Source organism: Lonchura striata, chromosome 4, assembly GCF_050655825.1.
Source record: "Lonchura striata isolate lonStrDom1 chromosome 4, ASM5065582v1, whole genome shotgun sequence".
Classification (NCBI taxonomy): Eukaryota; Metazoa; Chordata; class Aves; order Passeriformes; family Estrildidae; genus Lonchura; species Lonchura striata.
In genome coordinates, this window is record NC_140706.1 from 53,089,764 (window position 1) to 53,107,213 (window position 17,450).

The following is a 17,450-nucleotide window of genomic DNA, read 5'->3' on the forward strand; positions in this document are numbered from 1 at the left end:
TCTGTTGATACCAACAGAAACTATTTGTAGACTTTTTTTTCCTGGGGGCTTTTTAGCTTATCAAAAATAAGCTGGATTTTTTTTGTTTAATAAAATTATCTAAGTAACTTTTTACAGAAGTGCCCTCTCAGTTACATGCTAGTGCATCATGCTTCAGAGTTTCAAACAATGTGTTAGCTTCAATAATTTACAAAAAAATCATGCTGCTTGCCAAGTTATTATTCCTGAACTCTAACGGGGTATCTTTGATAGAGGGACTTACCTAAAAATTACTATTTTATTAAGGAAGTCACCTTTGAAAGAAGCTGTCACAACAATACATTTTGAGATAACAGTTTGTGATAAAGGCTCTTCCAGCATTATGAATTATGCTCATACTCCGAATGCTTAGAAATAAGATGTGCTCTTGTTATGTGCTGAAACGATACTAAGGCACATAAGGTGCCATGGAAACTACTGGAAATCTTACCATTGAAATGAATGCAAAATTGTGTCAAGATTGAAGAAAAGTCTTAGTGGTTCCATCAAACAGCACAATGGGTTGTTTTCTCCCTTGATTTATTTCAGCCTCTGCAGAACAGGCTTTTCATCCTGATAGCACCTTCTAGGAGTCCTATAAGCCTAGATGTAGCCTAAAGCCTAACAGATGTAGATAAGCCTAACATGCAGACTAAAGAACAAACCAACCAACCCTCTGAACAGGCAACTAACCAAAACCATCCTATTTGTAATTACACAGCAACAGAATACTCTGTAATTACAGTTTATGACCAGATTATCATAGAAGGCCTTCCTCCTGTACTTGTAAATCAGGAAGGAAATTCAGTGTACTTGAAATGCAGGAAAAACTCCTTCAACAAAACTTTTTGGGGCAGTTTTTAAACTCATTGTATTTATGAGACTATTTTTGGCTGTAAAAGAACAGAAATGTTTTCTGAACCTTCACACTGATGCAGGACATAAGGCCACTTGCTTTAAGCATTGGTAATCTCATTGACACTGATACATTTATTCATGCTTTGAAAATTAAGTGATTAAGTATGTTCTTACATTTATTTTCCTGGACTGGACCTCTAGGTAAGAGGCTTAACACACTAAACAGGCTGTGCACAGCTTTTACATTATGGACTCAATTCTAAAACAGCTCAAGAAGTCAAGCATACTGCTTATCTCTGGTATTTTTTAACATGTTATTCTTTCAGGGGGACAAGTATGACTGGTGCTCCCTGAAAATGCCCAGGCTAGCATGAGAATTGAAGTGGGTAGAAGATAGGCAATTTCTTCACAAAAGGACAGATCTACAAAGAACTGACAACAGGCTACACTGCAGGGAATGAGCTGAGTTAAGGTTTGTACTGTGAATTAAGATTTAATGAGTCCCTGGGCTAGCTTTATGAAAGAAGCTAAAGGGAAAAAAAAAGACTGCTTGATCGTGGACTAGCTAAATAAAAATGCTACGTATGTTAAAAATAAAATCTATCCAAGACAGAGTGACCTTGAACATTTAGCTATAGCTCCAGCCATCAGGAGGTAAAGTATTCTGTTATTTCAATGTAATGATGAATTGGCTGCAACAAAAATAAAACTACATTGTAAGAATATTGCCAAATCAGAGGGGCATATTTGTAATACGCATTTTCTGATAATAAGAGATTGCAAATATGCTTTATTTCTTTATGGAAAGGTTAAAAAAAAAGGAACAGTTTTTTAAAACAAGTATAATAATCAATGAAATGTACAAGAGTTTTAATAGACTTTTATTTCTTTATACCCCCACAGAGACAATAATCTTAAATCAGATGGGCACCATATCACATCCAACAAACAAATACAACTACCAAGGGTAATTATCTAAATGATGGTAAGAGTTCAGTGCACAAAGTGATTATTGTCCTTTGATAACTACACTGAGGAACTGCTTTTCAGGACAGAGCAAATAGAGTTTATTGACTGATGCAGATTTATCATAAGCATAAAGTGGTCACTTGGACAAAACATTTCAGTTTGTCACGGAAGTAATTCCAGCTCTATTTCCAACTGACAATGATTTTAAATGTAAGTGGTGGCAAATTATCTGTGGAGCTAGGAACTAGAGGTTTCAAAATCATAAATTTGAGAACATTTTTCAACAGTTTTTGAGAAGTGGGGTCACAGAGAAGTGGGGAATATTCTGTTCCCAACAAACCAAAGTCATCCATGTAAGACATAATCACAGCCCAGATTTCAAGTGCCATAATTGCTGACTAAGAACACAGCTACTAAGGAGAACACAGCTACTAAGGAGCTACTAAAAAGCTCATTGACTATTGCACTTTTCACAAAATAACAGCAAAAATGGCAATTTTATTCTGTTCAAGAGATGCAATGTCTTCTCAATGTAAAAGTGTGGGACAAAAAGTTCTCTTTAAGAAGGCAAGAAATTAAAAGCACCTTTGTTTTTGTAACTAGGGTCATAGTCAAAGGCAAGGCCAGAGGCATAAACCTGATGAGAAGCATTAGAGCTTTTCCCCATTACTTGATGGAAGTCATAGAAGTATCTGACCATGCTCAGGTCCCGATTAGACAGATCAGGCTGAATCCCCTCTTCTATTCCCCAGGAAGAATCATTAAGTCCCAATCATGTCCTAGCACTGTCAAGAATTTAAAGGTGTAGAAACATTTTCAGAAGCAAAGTATTTAATAATTTTAAGGGAAGATCTCTCACAAATTATTATGGAAAAGCAGATTTAAAAAATGTACAATATAAATAACAAAGGTAATAAAGCTGTCACTTTTTCCACCCTCAGAGATTAGTTTTTCTATAGAAATGAGACCCTAAGAGATTAGCCCCCTTCTGCATTGAACAAATATAAAATTGTAACATTATTGAAGCTACTTGTTGTATAAACATGGTATTTAATAGGTGGTAATATAACTGCTTGTCATAACTAGAGAAGAGCAATGCACTGAAAACACCTATCTATAAACACCATAGAAAAGAAGCAGTAAAGAAAGAAGAAGTCTTCATAATTTAATATAAAACAGTACCATCGGACTATAACTCTTAAATGCTGTAATTTCCCCCCCCACCCCCACCCCCACCCCTTCATCTGCACTTACTTGAAATAGCTGAAGAACAATGCTCATTTTTATTTGCTATGAGAAACATGGTCAGTAAGTTAAGACTTCAAGATTCCCACAAGATATGGGCTACTAACAATAGTAAACTAAGAGCCCTTCCCTTATAAGATACCATCTCAAAAATAAGAACATTTACACTTCTCTGTTCAGGACATGCATTATAAGTGAATAACCCCCCCCCTAATTCTACTCATTCAATGCAAGAAAAATATTTATTTTTTTTTTATGCAGTCTTCAAAAATCACAAAATACTTGTACATTTATAGAGGCAGTAAATTGTGGCCCTGATCCAAGCAATCTGGCTTTTGGCTTCACCTTTTGCTTTCTCCTTCTTTTCATAATGCAGCTGGCTAGCAGCTGCCCTTTGTTCCAATAAACTTTTGGGTATGTGTTCCCTATCAATCAACACAAAGACTCATTAAAGACAAACAAGGTGGAAGAAAATCTAAGCAACATGAGAAAAATTCTGATCCAGTGATGCCAGCTGCAAAACTTTTATTTCTGTGTGATCAGCACCATCGACTCCAGGCAATTCCCCGGAGCGAGGTAAAGTGGTCTAATGGTTTCAACTCAAGTCAGGAAATGTGCAGAACTTCCAGATTTCAGGTACAACCACAAGCAAGTCACACAGCTGCTCTCAGTTTTCTCATTTGTAACACACAGATAATGAATCTGCTGAAAGTACACTGCCATAAAATAACTAAGCATGATTATTGATTTTTGCCTTATGAAAGTCAACAGTACAGAGCTCAACTGAAGAACACTGTATCCCAGAGCTAGTAAGAAGGAGAATCTGGGAAGAAGTGATTGTCTACTTTTATAATTATTGATTTTTATAGGGTACATATCACTTTATTGCCTTGACATCCTTTAAATATGGAGCTTCTTAAGGAATTAACAAACCAAATACAAGAAGAAATGGACCTTACATAAAGATAAGGTCACATATCTTCCAGTAGCAGACCTCCTTTAAATTACAAAAATGAAAGAAATGCTATTAAGTAGGCTAAATGTCAGAGACTCCTGAGTGTTTAAACTTAATTAGAGAAAGAATTTTTTTTAGTAACATTCTGAATCTAAGAGAGTTCATAGTTAATTGAATACCTGGAAAGAAAAATCACCATAGATTTTAAATTATATAAATGCGAAAAACTGAAAGAGGCTTTTTTGTTTACATCCTGTTGAGGAGATCTGTGAAATACAGCTAAGCATCGTCATATAGATATAAAACACAGAAACTACTTCTGGAGTTTCTCCTAAAAACTAAAGCAGTTTGGCTCTTAGTTGTTTGCCACCAGGACTTTAATCCTGCAAGCTCCACTCAGAAGGCCCAGGTGTACTGCCCATGCAAGAGGAAAAAATGAAGTTATCAAGAGATAAACTCTTTCCCCCATGGAAACTAAGGTATAAATCCACACAAGAAATTCTTTTACAACAGATTTTTTTTCCTTAAAGTCTGCTGAAATGTGCTCTTAGCTCCACACTTTCCCAGTTCCTACTCCCTGCACTGCATCATTTAAATCATAGGCAGTAATTGCCACTGTAGCTGAGCCAGAACTTGGCAAGGAGCAGAGGGAAAAACAGGGGATCTTAACCTTTCAGACCATCTTTTTCAAAAGAGAAACCATGATGCTGCTATATACTGGCAAATATAAAACACTTCTATTGCAAAACATCAGAAAGGTTGCTGCAGCTACCATACTGATCGTAAAAAATATCAGCAACACTGAGATGTTACATCTCTCTGTGGCAAGCCAAGGATCAACAGTGTTTGCCACCTCATGGACAAACAATAAAATACAGACTGTGGGCATATTCCTGGCTGGTAGCAACTGGAAGTGGGACTAGAGACTTCCAGATTAAAATTTGTTCTGTTCAGATGAACAGGATTTGTAGTCTTCCAGAACAGTACTGAATATTGATTACAGCTACAGTACTGAATATTGATTACAGCATTTTCAAATCCCTTGCAAATAAGAGAAAAATTGTTTTCCTGAACACACTTGTTGTTTCAAAAGAAGAGGTAGAGTTAATAAGAAATAAAAAAAAGGAGAGGGACCATTATCTAGATTTCTAGATCATTGATGATTCTAATATGCAATTTAAAGAACAAGATCATTTGCATACAGCTCAACAGAAATAAAAACTTATACCAATGCAGAAACTAATTTCAAATACTCAACACCACAGCTCATCACAAACTGTATTTTTCAGAGAAACTAACATGCATGATTATTGAATATTAGGATAGAACATGTGCTGTGAGTTCCCCTCCATCCTGGTGCACCAATGCTTAGTAGCATTTTTTCTTTCAGTCTAATATAATTTGTAAGGTGCCAATCAACTGGCTCCAGATTCTCTCTTGTCCTTTAAAGTTCCAAATCCTGACCTACTCCTCATTCCAGTCAGAGATTGCATAGAAAACATATATTAAATCTCTTGCTTTTCTTCTCAGTCTGTGACTAGATTCTTTAAAAAATACCTCACTAAACAGGGAATTTCTGTCGTTTATCTTAGAATAGGTATTAGCATTAACTAGTTGCTAGTGAAGTTAACTAGCATGCTAGTTAAACTCCTAGATAAAACACAAAGGTTCAACCTTAAAATGCAATTAGTCAGAGAAGGATTCATTTGGAATAATTGGAAAGGAATTAGATTAACTTCAAATTCAAGTACCATTGTAGAATAAGAATCCACAACACATTCAATCATCTACAAATAAACCACACATTTTCTGGGAGACAAAACAGATTGCTTCATTAGTCTCTGCCTTATCTAGGGTTCTGCCCCCCAAAAGCCATGCAAATTTGTAATTTGGTACAATATTTGAGTAGTATTTTTAGTATAAAAACTGGAGTAAGAGAATTGAGGGCAAGCGAATGTAAACTGACAACTGCACTCTGTGACATAAATTAGCTGGACTTACTAATTTATTCCTGCTTCTAAAATTTCTTACTGAGTACAGTATTTTTATTTCCCATAACACATAGTTTGGTTTGTTCACTGTTTAGGAAGTGTAGTCTGGCTTGATACTGCCCCAGGCAGAGTAATTGTACTTACCAAAGATGGAATAAAAATATCCAATTTAAAGTGCAAACTGTCTCAGTCTATAATGCATGTTAAAAAGTTAAACGAATCTCAGATCAATAAAACTTAAACCAATTCTTAAATCAAAACTCTGCAGATCTTTCAAACTTACATTTATATTTTGGCAGTTCACTGCACTTGGTTGCAGGTCTCAGCACTTTGGAGATGGTTAGTGTGACAAATGCTGAGTATTCAAGAGATTGTGCTTTCAACTCTTGCTCAGATTCAGGTATGTGGAATGTGGCACTTTAAAAAAAAACAAACGACCTCTAGTAACTAATAAAGAAGCTCGCCCCTTCCTGCTGAAGGAGTTACATCTACATTTTACATTTCAAGGAATCTAGAACTACATTTATACCTTTCCTGCATTATTTTTCATAGAGACAATGTATCATAACTCAGTGATCTTTCCTCCAATTTAAAAGCAAAAACAAAGATAAAATCATAGCAGGACCAGGATCTTGCATCTTAATGATAAAAAAACCAAAACAAAACATAAAACAAACCTACAAACCAAACACTTCATGGGGAAACCCATCAAGAAGAAAGGCAGAAAAAAATCTATATTTATATTTTGGCAGTTCACTGCACTTGGTTGCAGGTCTCAGCACTTTGGAGATGGTTAGTGTGACAAATGCTGAGTATTCAAGAGATTGTGCTTTCAACTCTTGCTCAGATTCAGGTATGTGGAATGTGGCACTTTAAAAAAAAACAAACGACCTCTAGTAACTAATAAAGAAGCTCGCCCCTTCCTGCTGAAGGAGTTACATCTACATTTTACATTTCAAGGAATCTAGAACTACATTTATACCTTTCCTGCATTATTTTTCATAGAGACAATGTATCATAACTCAGTGATCTTTCCTCCAATTTAAAAGCAAAAACAAAGATAAAATCATAGCAGGACCAGGATCTTGCATCTTAATGATAAAAAAACCAAAACAAAACATAAAACAAACCTACAAACCAAACACTTCATGGGGAAACCCATCAAGAAGAAAGGCAGAAAAAAATCTAGTGACCTCTTGACAAATTGAATAAAATGCCTGCAAGGAAACTATTCTGCAGACTTATTCTAATGGAAACAGTATGTAGACAATTACTCTTTCCCCCTTATTTTACTCATTTAAGGCCACCTTAATGATGTGGATACATTAACTGAAATAGAAATTAAGTTCTAAGCACAGCCAAACTATTGGTTACTAATCTTAGATTCCTCCCTATTTCTCTGCTTTCTTTTTATAGCCTGAGAACCATCTCATTAAAAGACAAAATAAAACCAGACTAGATATATGTGAATTAGATCAGTTTCTGAGTACTTTTTCCTCGGAGAACAGAATCCAACTGGCTAGCTGGATTTTGTGCCAATTGTATTTACATTATTTACACTTTCACTATAGCTGCTGTCAATTCTACAAATCACTTACTATTCAAATACTAAAACATTTAAAAGTAATGAAATACACCAATGCAATTTCAATGGCCAGTGGAAATACCTCAAATTCCATATCCATATTATAATGGAAAAAACAAGTCTCTTTACCTGACTCTAAGCTCTGGACACATTTCCTAAAGCCGACTCTAGACCAATATTTCTAATAAACTGCTCAACTCTCCTTCCATCCATCCTTTCCTCCCTCCTTTCCATGATTTTCTTCAACTTTCATGTCACCATTAGTGACAAAGCATTAATGCTTTGTCCTCAAATCTACATCTCACCTCATGGTAATGCTGAGAATTCCCTTTTCTTCAGGTTTTACATACCTTACCCAGACTTAATGTCACTTTATCAGAAGGGCTGGGATGGCAAGCCTCTCCTCACTCCCTAGTGAAAGCTTTTGGAGACACTGTTCTTAGATTTTACTGATGCAAAACCTATAACTTATAAGATTCTAAGCTCCAATTCTTCAATTTTTCTATCAGCTTCCTTGCTAAATGTTTTGGCTTCTTCCAGGACATAGCTGCATCTTCCTGCAGCACTAATGTCTCCAGGGTTTTTCGCCACTCTATTAGAACTACTGATTATACTTAACTTTTTTTTTCTCTCAACTGAGCACGACAAGCAGGAAAAAATACCTTAATAAAAATAAGCATAATCATAACAAATTAAACTGAACAGCATTTTTTCCAAATGAGTTGCCAGCAAAAGTGGAAAAAAGATCATAGTCAAGAGCCATCAGCCTGTACTGGAAGGAGAAATAACTGTCCCCCAATCCCATTTTGCAAAGAAATCCACATTAAATGCTTTCTCAAGCACTAAAAAATATAATACCAGGACTGGAGTACATGCTTCCTTTCTGTTTCTAAAACTCTCTGACACACTCTGCAGGTCAAAAGGCGTCATGTCATGGTGTTACAGTCTAAGTGGAACAGAGGAAAGCAGATCAGGACCTAAGGAAGGGAAAGCACACTGTAAAGACTCTGAGTGGGGAAGAGAAATCAGTAATAATTTTAAAAAGTAAAATGCAGGTACAGCCACTACAGTTCAAGAGCTTGTTCTTCAAAGACGAAACATCCTGTTTGCACAGGAATTTAAAGCATTTTAAATGTTTACCCAAATGTTATTTTACTGCTAGGTTAGGATACTGACTTTCTTGTCCATGTCGTGTTTCCTTTTCTTGGAGAAGCACTTAGGATAGCAAGTGAGCCACAGGTGAGGCAAAAGGGATCAATGTAGTATGGACACAGAGGCACTTGGAGGAGTATGAGAATGTTTGCCAGAGGAAAGAGGAAGGGAAAGGACATTTTCTAACTGTGAAGGACAGTGACCACATTGTGGTGCCTCCTGCCAGAATGCTGACACAAGCCACTGAAACCAACGACCCTTGCAATTCATTGGTCTGCATAATGACCAATTCCTTTAATCCCAGCAGAGCTTCCTGGTGCTCCTCCACCCCTTTAGCTGGCTGTAAAGCATCAGAATTGAACAGAGATGCTGCAACTGAAATGAGAGTCTGTCATTTTGCCAAGTATGCCACTGATGTCTGCCATCCCATGATCGCACTGGCTGGGAAAGGAAGAAACCCAAAGATGTGCAGTACAATGTCACTCACATGATTTAAAGGTTTGCATAATTACAGAGTGAGCAAAGATGGTGAATCAAACTCCAACACAGATTGAAGCTTACACTGGAACAGAAGAAAACAGTGAATTTAAGTGTGGAGGGGGAGGGATAGTAAACCTCATGATGCAGCCACAACACTCAAATTAATTTTAATCATTTCTGTGGAGTAACTTCAGCATGTAATTTCTAAAGCTAGTTAGCACATTGTAGGTGCTGCTAGAGTAAATATGTACTCTCACATGTAGGTGTGAATTTTATGACTACAGGTTATTCCTCTGAACCTGACACTGTTGCTTTCTTGAGAGGAGCTTTCAACCATGACACCTGGCTCCCTGTCTATAAATGTTCTCTTCCTACAAATGATGTTTGTTCTTTTCAACAGGAAAGACTCCCCTGAAACAAGGAACAAAGAAGTAAGAATATTTTCAATTTTTTTTGTAGTAGAGGAAACATTTTTTTATTGTTTTACTTTACAGTTCTAGTTTACCCTGAAAAGTAAATTCTGCTATAAGTGGCAGAGCTGCTTAAAACATAGAAGCTTTTAAACAGAACAGTCAGGCTGCACACACATGAGTGGCACCCACAGATTCACCACTACTGATTCTAACTTCAGAAGTACAAATTTCCAAATGACCAGCTGATATACTCAATTTATAAATATTCTTTTTGGAAGGACATTTTCTAGATACAAGAATCACTTTTTACATCAAAAAAATCTTGACGATATCTGCTAAATAGTGTGATTTCAGCCAAGGAATCAGGTAAGAAAAGTGGTAGAAAAAAGGCAGGTTCAATGTACCTTTGTGCTTCAGGATTCCTTGTTTAAACCATTTTCCATAAATATACTTTGTCCAGAAAGGAAACTTTGTCCACGATGTATCACTTACAACTTCAGAGGTAATTTTATTGCAGGAGAATCTTGGATTAAAACAAATAATAAAAAGTGATATAATAGAAAGTTTGATTCAAGCTTGAATATTGGAATAATTACTACTGCATTATAATCTAGAGATGGATGACTGGATAAAGAATTACAAATAATGCAAAAGGGCCTTATAGGAACCCAGCCCAACACTGATGCTGAAATAAAAAGATCTAAATCCTACTGAATTACTTGAAAGGACAGAAAGCTTAACATTATGGAAGCAAGATAAATCTGAGTAACAAAGATATATTAAAATACTGTCAAGTTCTTTTGGTTTAATTATTTTTTCAATACTGATAGTTTTTTGAGGTATTTATAATAAAAATACTTTTAAAAAAAGTAACTCAATTTGAAACAACAGATAATATTTAAATCTTGTCATAATATTTCTTCTTCCCTCCAATGTCTATATTTTATGAATATTTATGCAACAAAAATGTCACTTTTTCTGAAGAAGAGAAAGGAGCTTTTAGCAATTAAATGGAATAACAACTAAAACAAATACTTCCACAGAAGCTTTTCAGGGTATTGTATTTATTATATATTGTGCTGCTAGCCTAATTAGACTAATTTGTTAAACTGACAATCATTTAAGCTGGGATGAGCTAAACAATTCGGTCATAATATTCTTTATTAAAGATGCCTTTTTGTTTTGTTCTCCTGCAGACAAATCCTTATAAAAACAAGCAAGCAGCTGGTAGCCAAAAGCTACCTTGTACTACACAATTGTTTACACCAAACAGCTAGGAAATATAATGCAAACAGTATTTCAAGAATTTACATTCCTACACAGAGTTACACATAAAGCCCTGATTAATTTTTCAAGAAAAATTATTGGTTTTTAACCACAGAGTTTTTTAATCATTATCCTGTGAAGCAATAAAGTTGCCAAGGCAGTACAACCCACTTTTGGGAGCACTTTTCCCGACTTTTAGTCATGCTGTCCTATCCCAAAACTCACAGATGCTGAGGAAATTTCTTGCTTACCTGACTAAGATGGGTTGATAAATACCATAGTTCCACCCTTTACTCTCCATAAAGAGCTTTGCAAACATTAATATGTCTCCAAACACACTAACCTCTAGTCATAGAAAAATCACAACTATAATATTGGTAACGAATTGTTACTCGTACAAAATTCTCAAATTTGGCAGGGAAAATAAGAATAAAATTAGGGAGCAATGTCTTCTTTTGATTATTTAATAGTCAAGCATGAAGGGGTGTGCAATTTAGCAGTGCCATAGTTACATAAGCATACATTTGAACACACATCCAATTCAAAAACTCCACCCTCTGGGAATCTGTGCCCTAGTTTCCCAGTAGCCTACAGCACATGCCAAATTTGAAATGGAAATATTTCCCTAATCAGCTAAATCTGGGTCAAAATGTCAACTTGGCTTAGGTCCAAGTCGTTGCCACTCATGATCTCTGGAATGGCCATAATGAATGTTTTTGCAGCATGAGGGACCCCAGACGCTGACCATGGGACACAGCCTCCTAACAACTGCCACAAAGGGAAGAGTATACACACATTTTGGTACACTTCCCTAGGAAACTGAGCATCAGGAAACACACACTGCACTTGTCTCCACTTGCCCTTGTGCCCTCTGCACAACAGCTTCTGTTCTGTTCTTTGCAATTGTGCCTCCTTGTTGGGATGCAGCTAATCCACAGTGAAATACATTTGCATTGGAACCACAGCAAAGTGAAGGCACTCATTTTTTAGCCAGGCAAATAAGCTACCTTAACTAAGATACATAATGTTTTCAGGTAAAAGACCACTTGCGAGGAAGAGTCAGACATACAACACTTAACAAGAATTGCTCAACTGTGCTGAAGAGGATGGTTTTGCCAACTAAACTCAGACGTTAAGCAGGTGAGTCTCTCACTGGCATATCCAGAGATCCAAACCATCCATAGTCAGTGGGTATTTGTATTTTGCAGACCAAGATAACAAAAACATTATTAGCTCTTAATGTTCACTTACACAGTATTATTCAAAAAACTAAACCAACAACATTGCATAATGAAGCAAGGCTTTCACTCTGCAAACTGCCAAAATAGATGGTGATTTATTAATTACTGAGAAAAACTTTGCCCATGCAACTACTGTCTTCAGTGAGTTAAACAGCGCAAGAGGGAAAAACTAAAGCCAACTCCTAAAGATAGCCTACCATCTGACCTTACCAGGTTCAACCAATTTACACCAGCAGCATGCCTATGTCTTTGTTGTGACACTTATCCTCCTTTAAATCACTAATGCACAATCTCAACACTATTTTCAGATACTTTTTCTACTCTGTGAGAAAGCTACATACATTTGATGTGTATGCATACAAGCACATCCAGGTAAAGACGTGTTAGAGAAACTTAATTTGTAATGTGCTCAAAATTGCCCTCTCTTACTTGAAAACAGTTCTGCTTTTGATGCAATTGGCCCATTAGCCAAAAAATTGTAAATCTATTACAGTAAAACTGTAGATTGTCTTGGACTGTACCATTACATAGTCTGGAAGTAAGCAACTTTAACCTATAGAAAGCTATGCCCTTCTCCAAAAGCTGATGTTTTTGCACGTGATACCTTTTGTGGGGGCAATAACTTTTATACCTAAGGCAATGCCTAACCTGATGCTGAGAGCAGCAGGCAGCACTCCTCAGCTACAAAGAGCATCGCTCCAGGGGTTAATCAATGGGGATTGCCTGAACAGAGGGACATCTGGCACACCTCCCCACAGAGACCAAACAAATAATTTCTAATCTTCCTTCACTGCATCAGGGTGTGGGTCTCATCCACACTAATTTGCAATTTTACTGTGCATTCCATCATTTTTACAATACCACGTAGTTAAAATACACAGCTTCACATTTATTCCAGCAGAGCTTTAAGCTGACAAAAGAAAGTTTATTTTTCTAAAGAACACTCACATACTACTGTTATTGTTTTTAAGAATACATCTGTGCTATTTTTCAGAGCTACTGAATTGTGCAAAACCAAGAGTGTGAAGAATAAACAGAGCAAAATATGGTAACACAAAATGTATGTTATTTGAGATAATAGAAAGGGCGAAATGAAAAACGATACTCTTAGAAGTACCCGTTCTATAAAAATGTCAAACCATCAATTTTACATAGCAAAATGAACAAAGCAGCTCTATAAGCAAGGCAATTACTTCTTTCTCTTTGTATTAAATGCAGAAGAAATGGAATTAAACAGAAACATTGTTTTTTCACTCTGAACATAAAAGCTTCAAGTTTCATATATGAAAAGACTTCAAGCCTTCTTTCCCCCTTTAATTATTTTTTAATCGTTCTTCTCTTGTTTTTCATCTGAACCCCTCCAAGGGGCCACTGTGGTGGAGATAAACAGGTGAAGCTTTGACTAGGATAAAACCCATTACATTTCATTTGAAAGATGATGAGGTGCAAGGAAAATAAAATCCTCTGAGAAGTGTATCACAAGGCCTCTGTGTCAAACAGGGTAGGAAATATGACTCTATCACCCAGCTGTGCTAAGCAGTGTACCATAAACCAATTTGAGATTCTATCTCCTGGTTTCATCTGTTAGCATATGTCCTGTTTTTCAGGGAATAACCTAATAGAATATAATTTAGAGGTAATAAACTGTACAAGTCTTTCAACAGACTATCACCTCAGCAAAGAAATCAAGTCATTAACTATATTCAGATATAGTCAGGGACTTTTTTATCATGGAGCAATATTGCTGCTATGCATCTTGGGAGGTGCACCATTTTAAAATGCTGCTGTTCTACAACTGGACTTAGGAGGTGGTGGAGACACAGGTGGAGACACTGAACTGTTCAGCTGTGGCACTGCCATCACTCAGCAAAGCAAACTCCCCAGTGTTTCTGACATTTTCATATTTTTGCTCCCAAATCAAACAGGAATCAACCTGGACACTTGAAATATGAAACACTCATTACATGAAACCTCTAAACTCATTTTGTCTGCTGGCACCACAGCCCATTTTTCTTGAAGAAGTGATGGTGGTCACAAATACCACGATACTGGAAACTTTATGTCCAGAAAAAAAAATAATTTCCATAGACCACAATATTCAGTAATTCCTAATTTATTTTCAGGAGGAAGTGTAACTGGCTTTTTTATCAATACAGTAACAACATAAAAGTGAGCTGATCCCCGGATAGCCCTATGTTCACCTTGAAGGGCCCTAAACAGTAAGAGTTAGTTATGGAAATGTTACTGAATACAATTCAACCATTATTTATTCATACTTTAAGCTGAGGAGACTGAACAGAAGCTATAATAATGTGATGCTAAGATTCCAAAGGGGAAAAGATAAATGACATTTACAGGGCAACATCACGGCTTCTGTATATTTAATGATACACACTACATAATCTGCTAACATTTGCCAAGAAAGTGATATATTAAGCAGAAAATTGGTCAAGTTAATAATAGTAAGAGTTTGTAATTTAACCTTTGAAACTTCACTATTACAGAAAAGCATTTTTATATGAATAAATACACACACACATGTATAGCTGAATGGGCCAATACATAATGCTAAGCCATAGTAGTACTTGTCAGGAAAGCTAAAATACACAATATAATTTCTGTGTAATTATCTGCAAGAAGAAATGGTTTACAACAGAATATTTACATTTCTATAGCTTTAAACATACAGATTACTTAAATATTAACATGGGGACATATGCAGGCAATTTTTTTTGTCTATGCAATTATTTTTACATTATTTAATATCATTTTATATGTGTACATATTCTAGATTACAAATATATACAGATGTAGGCATTAAAAATATATAAGCAAAGACAATGTTTTACAGCTGCATTTAAGTGAGCTGGATTTCAGATTGTGTAAACTACTTCTCACAAAAGAAACTGCATTTGCAAATTTTGGCATGCTTAAACAAGTGACAGTTTATCTTCAATTTTTTTACTGATATTAATGTGATTTCTAAAAATGTGTAAGCTAACTGAACATCATTATGATCTGGAAGTTTTTGAGAAGAACCATTCCAGTTTCTAGAACCAGTAACATCTTGGTTAATAAGCTTCAGTAATGTGGGGTCACTTAATTTTTATTGGAGCAGGTTGTGGAAGACAAAAGTCAGTCTGTGGCACAGAGATGTTTCATTCATCTTGCCTTACAAATGTAAATATTCAGCCTTTTCAGATACGCTTCAAATTATCTTATGTATCAGATACATAAATATTTAAACGCTTTGCACTATTGAAAGATATATTAACATTTACATTGACTATTAAAATACCTACATAGACTTGGGAGCAATTAATGCTAATTAACTACATTTCTAAGACTGTACAAACTCATATTGAAAAAAAATTCATTTCCTGGAGTTTCCTAAGCACCTTCAAAGAATATGAAATTACATGTCTATATTCCCTCTAATACAACCAGCCTACCAGCTAAGTCACAGCAGGTGTGACTTTGACCAATTTAACAGCTGATCTTTACGATTTCTACTGGAGATATAAAAGCCCTGGAAAAGACAGAATTAAAAGGTGTTATAACTAAAAGATTTTTATCATCTGGAGAAGAGCCCTACACATAACAGACAGCAACCTTGTTCTGGGCACCACGTGCTGGTCATCAAGCTTGGCATTTAATTTGCAATAAATGTTACATAGACTGGAAAAGACCAGTTCAGAACCTCTAAAAGTGGTTTATGATGTTGCCATAGAGGTAGAGCTATAAGTACAACTGAACCAGTTTGTTTTTTAATATAACTCATTTATGTTTAGACAACTCCAATTGTGCTACTGGAAACACAGTGTTACAGATGTCATAATCAAAGCAAACAGGCACTTACTCTGAAAGTATATAAAATAATCCCTGATCAGACCCCCTTCCATCTTAACAATATCAAGCAAAAAACTTGAAAATGTAAACACTTCTTGACATTACTTGCCAAAGAACAGAATGGTACATAAACCCAATATTAATACACAAAGCGACACTAAGATTAACTTTATATAATCAATGGACCTTATGGTACCACACTGATTATGTAAATAGATTTACTATCAGCTGGAAAGATTCTTTCTTGTTTTGAAAGAAATGATCACTCAGTGCTTTATAGCTTTGGAAATGAAGTATTTTCTTTTTTATTTCTGAAAGACAGCATGTATCAAATACGCCATTTTTAACATCAAGTTTTATAAATTTGCTGAAAGCCACAAAATGCATGTTCTATAGAAAATAATGTTTGTAACATCTTTTTTGAAACCATAACTTCAATACATGCTATGAAAATAGTTTTATAATGTGATTATTTTCAATGCTCAAGTTCTTTACTTTGTGAATTTCCCATCTTTCATTAGAACTGGATAATAATGCCACTTCTGTGACCTCCATTCTTCAGTCATCTTTTTGATGCTTATATCTGTAACCATCACTGTTAGAATATTCCAAGTAAGGCCATAATAGTGATTTACAGGTTTAATAGAATTTTCTGTATTTGTCCTTTATCCTGATTACTTCTGAAAGAGGGTGGGAGGGATTTATACACTCTTTCAGATCTTTCTTAGTGTCTCAATTTCAAGTCCCTGCACAGGTAGCAGGACTATCCCAAATTCACATGACTGGGATAGACGACAAAGGGATCTTAATAATATTCAGAATTATCATAGGAAAAGCAGGAAAACTAATGTTATTTCTCCTAACACTGTGAATGACAAGTGTAAACTTAGTGGCAACACAAAATTTCAAATTTGGTAGAGAAAATGAAACAATTAGAAATTGTTTCATGAAATATCATGAAATATTACTTGCTTTCTGGCTTTCAAAAATGACACTGTAAATTATCAGAGGGTGCTTGTACTATAAATATACCAATTATACCAATATATGATAATAACGTGAGTTGTATGCAGTAGTAGGTTGTGAGAAAAGCATAAAATGCATTTATTAATAAACTATTGAAGCTGTTTCTGTGGAAGAAAGGCACTTGCCAAATCTACTAATGTTTTACAGGAACAATTTTGTAATTTCTAGATCCTGAAAAATGCCTTCTAAAACCACAGAGAAGGTACATCACACAGGCAACAAATACATCAACTACATTTGACCATTTCTGGTATAATATGCAAATAAGTAGCAAAGAATAACCACTAAAAATGTATCAAACCAGTCTGAAAATCCTGAAGAAGTTGAATGCTTACTCCAGGACTGTACTTTGAAAGGGAAAAATTTCTGGGGAGACCAAACAGTTTTATATCGCTCTTGAGA

The 17,450-nt window shown here is 35.6% G+C and overlaps 1 protein-coding gene across 7 annotated transcripts in view; it reads right to left on the reverse strand.

Annotated features, from left to right (window-relative positions):
• Positions 1–17,450, reverse strand: part of CCSER1 (coiled-coil serine rich protein 1) — a 641,644-nt gene that overhangs the window by 139,502 nt on the left and 484,692 nt on the right. The window contains exon 10 of one of the 7 annotated variants that reach the window (XR_014955187.1): positions 10,071–10,189. The exons of the other annotated variants lie outside the window; for them this stretch is intronic. The gene's annotated coding sequence lies outside the window, so the exon portion shown is untranslated. The remainder of the gene's footprint in view (positions 1–10,070; positions 10,190–17,450) is intronic. 7 annotated transcript variants of the gene reach the window in all.